This window comes from Balaenoptera ricei, chromosome 8, assembly GCF_028023285.1.
Source record: "Balaenoptera ricei isolate mBalRic1 chromosome 8, mBalRic1.hap2, whole genome shotgun sequence".
Classification (NCBI taxonomy): Eukaryota; Metazoa; Chordata; class Mammalia; order Artiodactyla; family Balaenopteridae; genus Balaenoptera; species Balaenoptera ricei.
Genome location: NC_082646.1, coordinates 62,697,541 through 62,714,347, shown reverse-complemented (window position 1 = coordinate 62,714,347; position 16,807 = coordinate 62,697,541). Strand labels below are relative to the sequence as shown.

The window sequence follows — 16,807 nt, the reverse complement described above, 5'->3', positions numbered from 1 at the left end:
CCCTGCCTTGAAGCCTTCTCAGACCACTGCAGCCTACGTGGACAACTTCCTCCTTTGAAGCCCTACAGTACTTATCTGATCACACACTTTTCACCCATATGTGTCTTGTCTCCAGAAGCAGATGCATTACTAAAGGGATGCTTTGTGAAGGCCTAGAAAAGGAAATGGTGATGATCCCTAGGCATCAGGATGGGTTCACAGAAACCCAGTCATGCCAGACTAACCTCATTTCCTTTCTTCATCAGGATTACCTGTGTTTGCTTAAGCAGGTACAGTTAGGGCATATGTAGACTTCTTCAGACATACGCTGGGGTGTCTCGGGACAACTCTGAGGACACAATGGAGAAATGTGTGCTCCATGTCACTACAGTGTGGAGGGTTAGTCAGTGATTGGTGGACTAACCAGACCCAAGCGGCAGGGTGGAGTGACTGACAGATCAGAGGTGAAGAAAAAGGAAGTTTCCAATGGCAGCAAAAAGGCTTGGTCCTGGTTCAGCATGTTGACCCCTGACATGGGGATGGCCTGTTCATCATATCTACGGATGTCAGATTAGGGTGGGAAGAGTACCAAAACATGTGTGGAAGATGGACATTAAGAGCTAAAACACATGAGATGAAAATTAATGGAGATAAATGGGAAGTCATGGGTTTTGGATGAGAGACAAAATGGAGATTGTTCTGGGAGGAGTGATCAAGATAAGAAAGGGTTTAGAAGCCATGTGAGAAACACGGTTTAAGGAATTGGAGGTTTAGGCTGGAGGAAAGATAGCTCAGGAGAACATGCCTGAATTTTCAGGTATTTGAAGGGCCATCATGTGGAACAGGAATTAGATTTATTCTACATGAACCCAACAGTAAAATTAAGACCCTTGGAAGCAGATTTTGGCTCAATATTAGAAAATTCTAACCATCAGAAAATCCAAAGATAGAATGTGAGCAGCCTCAGGAACAAATGAGTTCCCCAGCACTGGAAGTGTTCAAGCTCTGAATGGGTAATAATGTGGTAGGTCTACTACCTGTACATCAGTTTACAGAGGTTTTTTTTTTTCAAGATTGTTAATTTGTGTTTATTCATTCATTCAGAGATACCTTTGGAGAGCCTTCTATGTATCTGGCACCATGCCAGGTGCCAGGCACAGAAAAGTGAATAAGAAGACACTGTCCTTGCTCTCAGGGAGCTCCTGATCCTGCTGAAAGCAGATGGACGAGTTTATTTCAATTTATTTATTTCAATAGTATCTTATGCCTTGATTACAGGCCTCAGGACAGGAAAGGCTGACTTCAGCCTAAATCAAAGAGTTCCTATGGAAATTCAAACACACGTTTGGTTACTAAAGGTCATAGTTTAATCAAGGCCAAATCACTTGTGTAAACCAACTACTGGCTGTGGGAACATAAGTGTACACTAAGGCACAATTTGTGAATTTCTGTGCATGGTATTTTGCTCTTACAGTCCAAATTGGCCTTTGGCTGGAACTTGTTTATGTATCTACAGATTGTCTTACAAGTGGCTGTGGTGTCAGGGCAAAGTGATTTAGCCAGCGGGGCTACCCAACTCTCCATTTCTTACCCACCCTATGGGGACTGCTTCAGCACAGACATAAACATGCTCCTGCTGTTACCTTATTGCACTCATCACATGGGGAGGCTAGAAGGCTTGATTCAGGGATATGATTGGATTTTAAATCCCAGTCTCCCAGGATTTTAATTACTGGTCTGGGGCAGCAGGGCTAGGCACTGGCTGCCTTTGGATGGAGGAGGTCGATACGCCACTCCACAACATATTGAGCCACAATGCCTGCAGACTCTATTTCTCTATTTAATCATCTTTTGCAAAATTTACAGTGGAACAGGAGGGATCAATACTGAATTTATCACATTCTCTTGTAAATATGAGCCAGGAAAGAGTTCCAGGCAGTTTGTTACTGAATGGGAGGGAACACGTCTGTGTATAGCTGGGCATTAGGAAATGAGACAAAATCCATACTTCTTGGCATAAGCTACAGATGCTCAGCCAGTCTCTAAAAGCCTGAAGACAAGTTCAATGGGAAGAACACTGATTCATTCACTCATGTGATCAACCAACCAACATTCCAGAGCACCTATTTTATGCTGAACCCTGTATAGGCTCCAGGAACACAACTGGAGCTCTGCTCTTGAGATCATAGTCACAGATACCACAGTGGCTCTGCCACTTACTAGTGGTTGGGCAAGTTACTTAACAGCCTAATGCCTTTGAGTATGCATATGGAAAATGTAGGTAATAAGAGTATTAAACTTGCAAAGATATTTTAAGTACTGAAAGAGAGAAAAGCCTTAGTCTAGAGCTTGGTACAAAGTAAGAACTCAATAAATGACAGCTATTGTTATTTTTACTACAATTACCATTATTAAGCATTCCTTCCTATAATATTTCTCACTAATGGTATATGTGTAGAGATGGAGGTGTTGAGGAGGGAGCCAGCCACCCCAACTCTTTAGCAGATGGAAGGGAGACTGAGTGGCCTTCCACAGGTTAGAGACCTACTCAGGGCTACTGGCAGCAGAATCAGAGGAACAGAAGGAAGAGGATATATGAGGAGACACATGCTAAGCTGTTTTTTCAAACTTCAGTTGTAATCTTTAAAACAATAAAACAGCTTCCTAGGGAATTCCCTGGTGGTCCAGCAGTAGGGGCTCCACGCTTCCAATGCAGGGGGCAGGGGTTCAATCCCTGGTTGGGGAACTAAGACCCCACATGCCACGTGGCTCGGCCAAAAATAAGCTTCCTAAAATTGCTGTGGGGTAACAGAGTGAGAAGTGATTCACTTCAGGTAGGCAAACCAGGAAAAGTGACAAGAAGAGCCATAAATGAGTTGGCTCTTGAAGGCTAAGTAGGGGTTTGATAGGTGGTGCAGTGGGGAAAGGGAATCCCAGGCACAGAAAAGTGAATGAGCAAAGGTTTGGAGGCAGGAAAGACTCCATGCTAGGGAATGAGTAGTTGAGTGGACCTATGGCAGAGACAGTTCCTGTGTCCCCAGGCCCACCTGGCTGCAGGCATGCCCCTGGTAAGCCTATCAAGCTCTGGTCCCAATCCTGAAGCAAACAACTGTCCCCTGCCCCTCTTGGAGATAGGGTGGTAGAAGATTCCTGGTGGGCTGCAGAGAGACTTGCAGGCTGGGTTAGGCATGTGAGCTTAACTCACAAGCATTAGACATTACTGAAGGTTTCAAAACAGGGGAGTGGTACGGTTTTGCAGGGTAAAGGTTTGGAAAGGAGCCTAGAGGTAGGGAGACCAACAAGTAGTCTCTTACAATAGTCCAGGTGAGAGTGATCAAGTTTGAACTAGGATAGTGGGGACAGAGGAGAGAGGATAAACTTGAGAGAAAACTCTAAGAAAGATGAGTTCGGTGGAAAGTGAGGGTGAAGTCATCAGACACTTATAAACACTTTCTTGTTTGGGTGACCAGTAATGATGATGCCATTCACCAACTAGGGAATACAGAAGAAAGTATGAGGAGGGCTGGGTTTGGATACATTGAGCATGAGATGTTTACAGAATATGAAGCATCAGCAGAGCTACTAGAGACATGAAAATGCCTGATGTGTTCTAAGGAAGGCAAATATGCAGGCTGGTCTGGTTAGAAAAGAGGTGATACAAAAGCATGGAAATGAACGTTCAAACGTATGGAATATTTCACATACAGAGTTAGGTGAGGAAAAGGGCAAAAGCAAAAACTCCTGCCAAAGATTTCTGTTCAAGGCAAACCTAAGGTAGGGGTTTTCTAGATGAGGAATAATGCTCTGAATAGCATGTGACATATGCGTTGGAAGTATGGGGATCCTTAGTTCATTTTCATTTGGGGCAAGTTTCCTGTATGTTGTGGGCTTTCAGTAGGCCAGCCCCTGTGCTCCCTACAATCCAGCACAGACTATGCTCAGAAGCGGCAGCAGGCTCTGTGACCAGAAAGCAGCTGGGAGTAATTGTCAGTAAGGAGGGAGAGACTCTGGATAAAGCAGAGTTCAAAGTGGACTATAATAAGAGCCTGGGTCCCCGGGCTTCAGCACCCCTCCTCCCCTTCCTGCAAATGACAGCTGAGACCAAGGCAGCCAAGCCTGGGGTCTGGGCTGAATTTAGCAGTCATAATTATACTGCTGACGTCTGGGGCAGAGCCACAGTCTCTGCAGAAGACAGCAGCTTTTGTTCATGCACTAAAAACACACCATCTTCAAACATGCTAATCGCATGTCTGCTTCCATCTAACAACACTGAAGGAGGCTGAGGAAAGGGCACACAATGCCCACACATCTGGCTAATTCAGTTATGAGGCCAATCAATCTTGATGGGTTGTCTATAAAATACCAACCACCCCAAAGGACTGAGCTGACCAGATGTTTAAGCTTCTGTTGACCAATCCCAGCCTAAAGTCCATAGCAGGGAAGAGGGGGTTATCAAGAGATGGCTTATGCTTCCACTCACATGTCTATTCCCAAAGCTAAGTAAAGCCTTCTGCTTGAATGAGAAGTACCAGCACGTCAGAGTGGTGGCTGAGCCAGGCTAACTGGAATGAAATACATTCAAATATACAGACTTTCACTCTGACCTTAAGGAAGACAGGAGGCCTTATTTACAATTGGCTTTGAGAACAGCTACAGAAACAGAAACCGATGAAATAGTTTTGCTAACTGCACTTCCCAGAATGGAGAGAATCAGGAATACAGAGGCAAGTATCTTTAACTATGATATTAAATGCCACAGGCTGCAGTTCTGGGCACAGGAACTGTTCACCACTGATGTCTGCTTTTCAACCCCCCATCAAGGTTGAAAGGAATTACTCATCTCCCTCATAAAACTGTTGCCAAAAAAACCAACAACAAACAAAAAACCAGGAGCCACTGCCAAACGGACTCTTCCAGTTAATACTCCTTCCTTCATGCTCAACCACAGTCACCAGGCAATAGTCACTGAAAGTATAAGTGGAAGGGTAGTGGGGAGATTAGGAAAAGGAGAAGACAGGGAATAGATTTGAAATCTATACCAAGAGGACCATTTTCGACCCAGAGCTTCTTGCTGGTGCTAATGATTCCACTGTTTCTCAAAAGTGCTTTTCCCTAATTAATTCTAAGGACTTTACCAAGTCTGTCTCAGAGTTGAAGCTTCATGACAAACCAGATAGATGGACTTGGGTAAAGGAAACCTCCAACTTTTTAGAAAGTGGTGAGAGAGAAGCACATTAAAAATGAGGGTTTATTGTGATAGCCCATGCCCAGAACAGTACCTGGCACTCAGTAGGAATTTAATAAATATTTGCTGACTGAATAATTATGCCCTAGTTATGATGCAGCTGAGCTATGTTCCTTCAATGTGTTTGTCAGGAGAGGCCTCCCGTAGTCCCTGGTAATAATGCTGAACAAAATCACTCACAGAGATCCGGGGCATCTTCTCTCAGCCTGAACGAGACGGGATGAAGTGGTATTGGGAGGTAAGGGTATGGACCTCATTACCACCCACACCCAGAAACCTCTTCTTCCTCTGCCCATGGCTGTAGTAACCAATGCTGCTTACCAATCCTGCCTCCTTTGGATTCTTTTCTACCTTGATTTATATGATACACAATACCTAAACCTTTGTCTCCTTTGCAGGTTCCTGTTCATTCTTCTATCCCAAGTCATGGGTGACACCCAAGGCTGAGTCCTCAGCCCCTGTCCCTTTCTCTCTGTATCCATTCTCCTTTAAAAAAAAATAGTTCCAATTTGCACAAACTATCCCAGTGGTTCTCAGTCCTGGCTGTACATTTAGGACTGTATGAGAAGTATTAAAACCGTATCAATCCAAAATGGGAGAAAATATCTGCAATATATATCACAGATAAATAGCTAATATTCTTAACATACAAAGAACTTTTAAAAATCAAGAGGAAAACAAAGACCAAAAGTCCTAGAGAAAAATGGGCAAAAGACATGAATAGGCAATTGACAAAAGAGATAAAATGGCTCTTAAACATTTGAAATGATGCCCGCTTCAGTCATAATAAGAGAATCAAACTAAAACTATACCAAAATACTGTATCTCACCTATTAGATTGGCAAAAATTCAAAAGCTTGGCAATATACGATGTTGACAAGGCTGTGAGAAAACAGCCACTTTCATACATTACTAGTGCGAATGCAAAATGGCACAACTTCTATGGAGGAGAAATTTGCAATATTAACCAAGGGCATACATTTATCCTTTGACCCAGCAATATACCACTTCTAGAACTTTACTGTAGAGACGCACCTCCCACAATCCCCAAATGTACGTGCAAGAGGTTATTCACATAGCATTATTTGTGATTGTAAAATAATGGAAATCAAGCATAGGATATATAGCACATACACACAATGGGTTACTATGCAGCTGTAAAAAATAAGGAAGATTTCTGTGAAATGATATCGAGTGAATTTTAGGAAATATGGTTAAGTAAAAAAAGCAAACTTCAGAAGAGCATATATAGTATGCTTTTATGTAGGAAAAAGGAGAAATAAGAAAACACACATATATTTGCTTATATGAAGAAATACAGGAAGAATAAACCAGAAATCAAAACTGGTTATTGGGCTTCCCTGGTGGCACAGTGGTTGAGAATCTGCCTGCCAATGCAGGGGACACGGGTTCGAGCCCTGGTCTGGGAAGATCCCACATGCCGCGGAGCGACTAGGCCCGTGAGCCACAATTGCTGAGCCTGCGCGTCTGGAGCCTGTGCTCCACAACAAGAGAGGCCGCGATAGTGAGAGGCCCGCGCACCGCGATGAGGAGTGGCCCCCGCTTGCCACAACTAGAGAAAGCCCTCGCACAGAAACGAAGACCCAACACAGCCATAAATAAATAAATAAATAAAATTAAAAAAAAAAACAAAAACTGGTTATCTACAAGGGGTCAGGGCTTACTAAGGAGAGCAGAAAAGGGTTGAAAGGGACACAGGAGGGAGTTTTACTTCTCTGAGTATACCTTTTTGTACAGTTTTTAGAAAAACGTTAATGTTCTACATATTCAAACAACAAAATTAAAATAAGGGAGAGGTAGAGGAGAAAAACCCTAAAACTGAAAGAATATTGAAAAAATTAACCCAACTGTATTTCAAACGAACAACATAAACACCCTGAAGGGAAAAACACCCACCTAAGTAACTGAGGAACCAGTATTTGACTATATACCCTTAGCCTTGGATGGAGTAGCTGGGAGAACTGTAAACAAATTCTGACCTGAACTCTTTTAGTAGTTTGTTTCCTATAGTAGTTTAGCTGAAGTAGGTCTGAAGATTTTTTTAGATGTATTATAGGATTAAGTAAATGAGTACATGTATCAGTGCCGTTTGGAGCCGGAATTCTCACTACAGAAGAAGGGGCATAGAAATATGAAATGTGTGAAGACAAGGAAGAACGCTGTAACAATGGACTGGAATGGGAGGTATCAGTGTACTCAGGACCTCTAAAATAGGTATGTGCATATGCATATATGTGTGTATATGTATATGCATGTGCGTAGTAAGCACACCTATTACTCATGTTTCAGTCTCTAATACAACTGCCCACTAAAACGTTGTAGGGCTTTCAGAGAAATGGCTGATTCCAGGGCAATGGCAAGGTGGATCCAAGGTAAGACTGAAACATCTTGCTATGCCAGAAAATACGGAAATTAAAAAAAAAGAAGATGGGGGTATGGCACCCTGGCCAAATCTGAGACAATTTTAGCACCAACGTAACAACTAAGGTCAGTAATTAATTCTAGAACATTAAAGCAATAGTATCCACAAGCACATTTTGACAATAAAGAGATAAATGGGAGAAAAGGGGTTCTTGTTGACCACAGAATGCCAGGTGCTGACTGGTCAACTGTGGAGTGAGCACTGGAGTTGGGAAAGATATAAAATATTCATTTTGCAACCATCATATAAAGATTTATTCAGGAAAGAACCATCAGTGGATGCTAAGTCTAGGGGGGAAATTTTGATGAAAAGCATAGTTGCATGGCCTTCAAAATGTCTCCCCACAGACTTTATTAATTCCAAGGGAAAAACTAATAATGATACAATGGAGAAACTGGACAATACTTGGGTTAGAGATGGGCTGGGAGTAAGACTTTTCACTGAAAACCCTTTTGAATCTTGTACTGTGTACAAGTTAACTATTCAAAAGTATTAACTATTCAAAAACAGAAAGAAAAATAAAACATTTATAAAATATCTCTGATAGTGTGGTAGGTAAAATAATGGCCCCCAATGATGTCCATGTTCTAATCCCTGGAACCTGTGAATATATAAAGTTAACTTGGCAACGGGGAATTAAGGTTTCTCATCAGTGACTTTGAGATGGAAAGATTATCCTGGATTATCCAGGTGGGCCCAATGTAATCACAAGGGTCCTTTACAAGTAAAAGAGGGAGGCAGAAGAGTCAGTGTCAGCGTGATGAAATGTGAGAAAGATCTGAGGGACTGTTGCTGGCTTGAGGATGGAAGGGGACTGAGACAAGGAATGTGGGCTGCCTCAAGAAGCTGGAAAAGGCAAGAAAACAGATTCTGAGTCTCCAAAAAGGAACACAACTCTGCTGACACCTTGATTTTTGTCCAGTGAGATTCATTTCAGACTTATCTCCAGAACTATAAGATAATAAATTTGGGTTGTTTTAAGCTGCTAAATTTGTGATAATCTGTTTACAGCAGCAATAAGGAGGATACATAGGAAAAGCTACAGTGGTTGCCTCTGAGGAGGAAGACCAGGCATGTGGAAAGCAGACTTCTTTTTCACTATACACCCTCTGGTACCTCTTGAAATTTTTATTTTTTACCTTTTTTTGAAGTAAAAATCACTACAGTTGCTAAACAAGCCAACAATGGACAATCACCTCAGGGGCTCTCTACTGACTTCAATGTTGAGTACAAGTCCTCTGGCTCACCGCCAAGGCCCTCCACACTCAGGCCTCCCTACCCACCATCCGCTAGGTGGCCAGTTTCTTCCAGGTCTTGAACATGCAAGGCTCATCTCTGCTCCTCCCACACCTGAAAAGCTTCCCTCCTCCCCCCGCTGGTTTGAATTCTGCCTGTCCTTCAGGATATGCCTCCAGGCACCCTCCTCCATGAAGCTTTCCACAATGCCAACACTGATCTTTCCCCGCCTCACCTCATTCATTATACTTACTGTTTTTTTCTGACCTTTGCTTACATTTAATTTAGTCCTGTTACCTACTGTCATGGTGTTTTCAGTGTGCTTTGTGTCTGGGCCTTTTCACCAAACCAGAACTCTACAGGGTGTAGTCTGAAGGAAGGGCCTATATCTTTTTTTTCTATTCCTGTAATGCCTAGTGCCCATTTATAAATGAACTTAGCAAACATTCAGTGAGCATCTACATGTGCTAAGGATAGTGCAAGGTGCTGGGGATGTAAGCCCTGCAGATCCAGACCCTACCTTGTGTAATGAAGGCGAGATCTATTAATCAGATAACTGAATAGCTACTAAGTGAGATAAAGAAATTATACAGGCTGCTTTAAGAGCAGAGGAACCTAGAAGAGGGATGCCAGTGGTCAGCTGCAGGAAAATAATTAATAGTTGCTGAATAAATATGAATACTTATATTTGCAATTAGATAAATCAAAGAGCAATTATTCATCAGAATCACAAAATTTGAAAATGGAAGGGAGCTTTGAGATCGCCAACTAATAAATCACCAACTTAGACCAACTAATTTTATAGATGGGGAAAATGAGGCCCAGTGAGGGGAAAGGGACTTATTCAAGGGCCCACCACAAGGTCAAGTTAGTGCAGGTCACCGGACACCCAGTCAGCACTTCCCACTGCACAGGGTTCATTACTTCAAAGGGAGTTTCTGAAGGATTCCTGAAGTGCCAGGCTCCTTTCTTCTGCTACACTTAAAAGAATTCATTTCCAAAATGATGTTCAGGAAGGAGTCTGTGGGATCAACCTACAGAGAGCACCTCTGCTGTGTTCTCCCTGGGACACTTCGAGGCCTCTGTGTAGAGGAAGAGAGCACGTGAATACTAGAAGCAAACTCCTTTTGGGAAGGGAACCTCGGTTCTGACCCATCTGACGGGCCTCTGTTGCTATTTTGCAGGCTCTGACCTTCAGACTGATGTTTCCCTTCTTAAAACACAGTGTTGCCCTTTCTCTGTGCATTCTGCCCAAGAGCACATTCACTGGAGGGGCACGAGCGGGCTGGCAAAGGGCAGTTGGCCCTGCCTTGGGAAATCGGAATCCTACTCGGATGTTTCCAGGCCCAGTGCAGGTGGAGGAAAGCATAGAACGCAGAACAGACCTGGCCCAACTGATGCTGACCTCTCCCTCACCCAAGGGAGCCTTGGCCTCCAGCTGCCACTGTTGGCTGGCGGTGATGAGCTCATGCCGGATACCAGCCAGGCTCATCTGAGGACTGCTTGGAGCCGATTAAAGCCTTGATGAAATGCGGGTGCCTGGATGGCAGGTGGCTCTGGAAAGCTTGGGGCTCTGGTGCCCAGGCGCTCTCATCTCTAACTCAACTATGCAGTGACTCCTCTATGTCCATAGGATCTGGGATACAGAAACACCTTTCCCTGGGGACAGCAAGGACAGTTCATCATTCTGCACTGACTAGGCCAAGGGCAGAGGACAGGCCTCAGGGTCACTGAGGGCCCCTTTTAGCCCTGACCTACCATATGAACTGCAGTAACACCACAGAATTCCTCCATTCCCCAAAATGCCCCTGACTGGACTGCTGGGTCCTTCTGGATGACTAATGGCCATCACTCTCCACAGGCTTTTCTCAAGTCAAGTGACAGGCTAACATCTACACTTCAGGTCTCCATGTATATGCTATTTGCTCAGGGAAGACCTCCCTCACCTTCTTCAGACTAGATTAGGTCTCCATTACACTCTCCTAATACCCTCTACTTTTCATTAATACTACTTCTCTCAGTGGTAATTACCTAATAATTTTGTGATTATTTGCTTAATGTCTACACTCTGCCAGACTTAAAGCTTCATAAGAATGGGGAGTGCAGGAATTCCCTGGCAGTCCAGTGGTTAGGATTCCACGCTTTCACTGCCGAGGGCGCAGGTTCAATCCCTGGTCAGGGAACTAAGATCTCGCAAGCCGCATGGAGCGGCCAAAAAAAAAGAAAGAAAAAAAAAAAAAATGGGGAGTGCTATACTTGTTAAGGTAATAACTGGAAATCAATAAAAAGACCAGTATGGGCAAGAGAAAGTTTTACAGGTAAGTTTTTAATAGTATTCTTTAAAAAGAAACTTTTATATACAACAGAGGGGCCCCTCCTATACACCACATTAGCTATGGGACCAACTGGCTTTACAGCCTGCAACCAGTTACTCATCCAAGCCAATCTTTTCTGGTTTTGAGTGGCATGGAGGATTTTCTTTCTTTTTGTTTAAAATAGCGTTATATACTATAAAGCTCACCTATTTAAAGTATACAATTTAATGGGTTTTTTTAAAAAGTATATTTACAGAGTTGTGCAACCATCACCATAATCTGATTTTAGAATACCTTCATCATCCCCAAAAGAAACCTTGCACCCATCAGAAATCACTCCCCAGCGCTCCCACAGAAAACTGCTGGCATGGAGGGTTTTTAGCTCTGTGTCCAAACAACCAGAAGAAAACTTCAGCATCCAATCATCTGACATGATTTCTTCATCATACAGATGAAAAAAGTGATGCCACAGAGGGGCTGTGATCTGCCAGAGGCCCTACAAGGGTGAGATGGTGGCAGAGCTGGGGCAGATCATGGTCCCCAGTGCCTGCATCCTAATGGCATTGCTTTGATCTCTCTGCCATGCAGTGTGTCTGTCTATCCCAAACTGTTTACCCCACTGGACTTTAAGCTACCTGAGGGCAGAGGCTATGTTCTGCTCATTTGTCTTCCCCTCTTGCCCAGGAGTACCATTAGAGCATTGATGCTTAAAGTGTAGTCCACATACTTGTGCTGGTCTGCGAACTTTGTTACCAGTCATCGGTGAGACAAGCACAGTAAGTGAGAGTAAATGTCTGGAAACTTTTATAGCAACTTAAGAGTAATTTTGCCTGTTGAACCTAATGACGAATTTGGGCCTGTATTTTATAAGCTTTTTCAAAATATATTTTTTCTAATAATTTGTTTTCATCATATTTTACAAAAAAGAAAACCTGCAGAAGACAGGTTTTTCAGATAGTTTGAGAAGCACTGCCTTAAAGCAACCCCTTCCCCACTCTCTTCTGCTTCTCCTTTTCCCTGTTTCCTTGAATCTCTTGCACCGGCTCCTCTTCTCATGCTCACACCTGAAATGTAGGTTCTCTCAGTTGTGTCCTTGGGCCTCTTTAGCTCTACAACTTTCCATGGACAACTCAGACTAAGCCAGCTTCCACCACCTCCAAGAGACTGACAACTCTCGAATCTTCACGCCCAACTTACAGTCCTTTCTCTCCTGAGCTTCAGACTCATTGTCCAACTGCCTGCTACACATCTCTACGAGAGTGTCCCACAGGTTCCCCGGCTGGTCAACAGCTACTTATTAGTCACCTACTATATGACAGCTGTGAGGTTTTTTCCTAGGAGCCGTGAATACGGCAGTGAAATAGAGAGACAAAGTCTCTGTGATTACAAGGCTTACATCCTAGCGGCGGGGAGAGAGAGATGATAAACATGCAAACAAACATGATCATTTTAGGGACTGATAAGTACCATGAGGAAGATAAAATAAGGTAATATGACAGAAAGTGACTGGGGGGCTTCCCTGGTGGTGCAGTGGTTAAGAATCCTCCTGCCAATGCAGGGGACACGGGTTCGAGCCGTGGTCCAGGAAGATCCCACATGCCGCAGAGCAACTAAGCCCGTGCGCCACAACTACTGAGCCTACGTTCCACAACAACTGAAGCCTGGGCGCCTAGAGCCCGTGCTCCGCAACAAGAGAAGCCACCGCAATGAGAAGCCCGCGCACCACAACGAAGAGTAGCCCCCGCTCGCTGCAACTAGAGAAAGCTCGCGCACAACAACAAAGACCCAACGCAGCCAAAAATAAAATAAATTAATTAAAAAAAAAAGTGACCGGGGGAGCTATTTTACTAGGGTGGTCAGGGAAGGCCTCTCTGAGAAAGGGACATTTGAGTTGAGACCTGAATTCCCAAGGGGGAGAGTGTTCCCATCACTGGGAGAGGTTGGTACAGAGGCCCCGAGATGGAAAGGAGCTCAGTGTGCCTGAGGGGTGAAAGAAGGTCAGTGTCACTGGGGAACAGTGAAGAAGCGGGGTGAGGGAGTGGCTAGAGATGAGGTCACAGAGACAGGCAGGGTCTAGATAACATAGAGCCTTGCAGGCTCTGGTAAAGGATTTGGATTTCATTTTGGTTTCACTGGTATGCCAACAGATGATTTTAAATAGCAGAAAGACAGGGTTTATGTTTTAAAAAGATCCTCCTGGCAGTTATGTGGAGGATGGATTCATGGAGACACAAGTGGAAATGGTGAGACTAGCCAGGAAGCTGTGGCGATCATCCAGGAGAAATGCATCGTGGTCCTGAACTGGGACTAGAGTTTGACTAGAGGCAAAAAAGGGATGGTTCAAGATGTACTTTAGAGGTACAGCTGACAGGACTTACTGAAGGACTTGACAGGCAGTGTAAGGGAGAAAGAGAATTCAAGGATAACTCTAAGATTTGTGGCCCGAAAACTAGGTAAATGATAGTTATCATTTATTGAGATGGAGAAGACTTGGGGGATACCAATTTTGGGAGAAAAACAGAAGTATATTTTGGCCATGATGACACTGAGACTGAGGAAAGAACTGAAGCTGGGGAAGTGAATTAAGTGGTTAGCTATCATTTCTTTTTGAGGACTTTTAACCATGAAGGGATGCAGAGAAATGAGGTGGCAGCTGGTGGTAGATATGGGGGTCAAGGGAAGTTTTTAGTTTGCTTTGTTGTTTAAGATGGGTGACATTAAGGCATGTTTTTATGCTAATGGGAATGAGCCAGCAGAGAGGAGAAAAAGGATAATGTAGGAAAGACAGGGGATCACCGGAGGAGCAAAGTAATTTGAGAAAGAGAGAGGAAATAGGAGCCTGAGACCAAAAGCAGAGGTGATCTTAGGAACTTCTTCCATTGCAGAGAAGGAAGGCAGCATACAGGAGTATAGGTGCAGGTAGGCTGGTGGAAGTGGTGGTGGGAAGATAAGGTAGTTTCCTTATGACTGCAATTTATTTTCTCTATGAAGTGTGAAGTGAGATCATTAGTTTGGGAGCTGGGAAAGGAGAGTGCTAGAGGTTTGAGGAGAAAGAAGGTATATAAAAGTGGTCGTGATCCAGAACAAGACTGTGATTTTACTCAAGAAGTGTGGCGGGGTGGTGGCAGTACTGAGTGTCTGAAATTCACGGACATAAGTGTAAAGTGAGTCAAGTTAGCATGGTTGTGTGATATTTTTTTCTCCAGCAGTATTCAGCTCTTCAGATACAGACATGAAGTAAAAAGAAATTGGGTTTAACTAGGGCTAGTGTTTCATCAGGTGATTACAAAGAAGGGAGAGAGAAGCAAGGGAATAGTTAGAACACTGGACCATGGAATCTAAAAGTGGGAAGGAGGGAGGAAGAAAATATTCAAAGCAGAACTGGTCATTCCTCTGCACATCCCATCCTCCCATACCTCCTTCCAGTATTCCTTACCTCAGTACAAGCACATACCCTCTACTCGGCCATCCAGTCCAGAATCTGGACCTGATCTTGACTACTCCTTCTTTCTCACCATCTGATCCTAATGATTCTACTCCTAAATCTTTCTGGGATCAATTTTTCTCTCCTTTCCCACTGCAACTGCCTTGCTGTAGGTCTCACCTAGACAATTAAAATAGCTTTCAAATGAAATATTTTCCCTTTCTCCAATCATGCCCCTCCTAATATATTTTTCCCCTATTTTCTTTAATCTTTCTTTCAAGTATAACATATATACAAGGAAAGTACAAAAAAGGCATAAGGATACAGCTCAAAGAATTTTCACAAGGTGGATGCATAACCAGCACCTAGATAAAGAAGCAGAACATTATGCACCTCTGAAGCCCTCATGTGCCCTTCCCCAGTCACTACCTACCCTCTTGAGAGTAACCACCATCCTGACTTCTTACACGCTGGGTGATTTGTCTACTTTGAACTTTATATATCAGTCCAGTCATATAGTTAGTACTCTTCCATGTCTGGCTTGTGTCCAGAAATGCTAATTTGTTGAGATTCATCCATGTTGTTGCATACAGCAAGAGTTCATTTGTTCGTTTGTTCATTTGTTCATTCATTCATTCTATTATTCCATTGCGTGCCCATAATTTATCCATTCAACTACTGATACACATTTTTGAAACTTCTAAACCATCTTTCACATTAAACATAAATCTGATCCTTCCCTACCCTTAATCTTAATGGTTTCCCACTGGAGGATAAAGTTCTATTTCCTTAGCAGATCTTATGTTACAGGCCTTCATTATTGGTTCCTGCTTTCCATTCTTCAATTCATACCCCATAAATTCAGCTCTTCTGAACTACCTGCCGTGTACTGAATAAAGTATGCTGCTTTCTACTCCATACCTCTGAACATGCTGTTCCCTTTGCCTTTCTTCCTCATCCACCCGGTAAACTCACATATGCATCCTTTAAGACTTAGTGTAAACACCATCTCCTATACCATGCTTTCCCTGCTCTCGCCAGAGATTTAAAAGGTCTTTTCTTTGTGATCCATCAGCACCTTCTATACATCTCCATTAATACATCAGATAGCAATTTTTTGCTAAAATGTCTGATTTCCTCACTGACCTATGAGTTCCTTAAGGGTAAAGAACATGTCTGGATCATCTTTTATTTCCCAGGTGCCTAGGGGGAAGCCTATGACAGGAGAGATGCTCAATAAGTGCTCGAAAAATGAGTGCGAAGACTCGCCGAGGAGTTACATAGTACCATATGCGGGAGCTGGAAGGGGTCCTTGGACTCAGCTACACTAATTTCTCTATTTTACTATGGAGGAGAAAGGTTTTGCCTAAAGGAGATAGAGTTTGCTGGTGGCAGAGCCAGAAGGTCTGATCTTCAGCCCAGTGCTCATTCCCCTTCCCTGCATTGCTGGCAAGAAACAGAGGGTGACATTTCCATAGAGGACAGCCTGGGGCAAAACCGATCCCCTCAACATCTGGCAGTGCAGCCAGATGGGCAGACAGTGAAGTGGAACAAGAAATGGAGCTCTAAGTTTCTAGCCCCAACAACAAAATAATAGGCTGTTAAAGGGAAGACATCAGCACTGGAAAGGTTCCTTGCCTCAGGCGGCAATGGTTGGGAATTTAAGGACGGCTGGTTAACACTGACAACTGAGCCCTGTACTTGGACAGAGGGACACGGAAGGGCAAGAAAGTAGGTAGGAAAGAGGCTAAGGGAAGCCCTGGGGAAGATGCTATTAGGTTTCATGAAGCCCAGTGTTTCTGAGGTGATGAGCACTGGTGGCTGAAAAGGCAGGGGCACTGTGACTAAAAGAAGGAAGATAGCTTCATACGTGAAGCTCTAAAAAGCCAGATATATTATGACACTCAGAGCAAGTGGGCCAGGAAGCAAAGACACCACATCTCCAGTGGCACCCAAATCTACAGTGGCTCTCGAGATTCCGGCGCTTCCAAATATGTACTAAACTATGTGCAGGGCATTGTGGCAAAGGAGGCAGGGAAAGTAAGACATAACCCTCGCCCTCAAATGACCTCAGTCCAGCAGGGGGGACTGGACCCAAATCACAGGGAACAGGGAAGACTTTAGAAGGGAGGTGGCATGAGAGCTGCGGATTGGCTGGTAGAAAG

At 43.7% G+C, this 16,807-nt stretch overlaps 1 protein-coding gene across 3 annotated transcripts in view; it reads right to left on the bottom strand.

Moving 5' to 3' along the window:
- CLPB (ClpB family mitochondrial disaggregase) overlaps positions 1-16,807 on the bottom strand; it is a 145,079-nt gene that overhangs the window by 46,912 nt on the left and 81,360 nt on the right. The window lies entirely within an intron of this gene.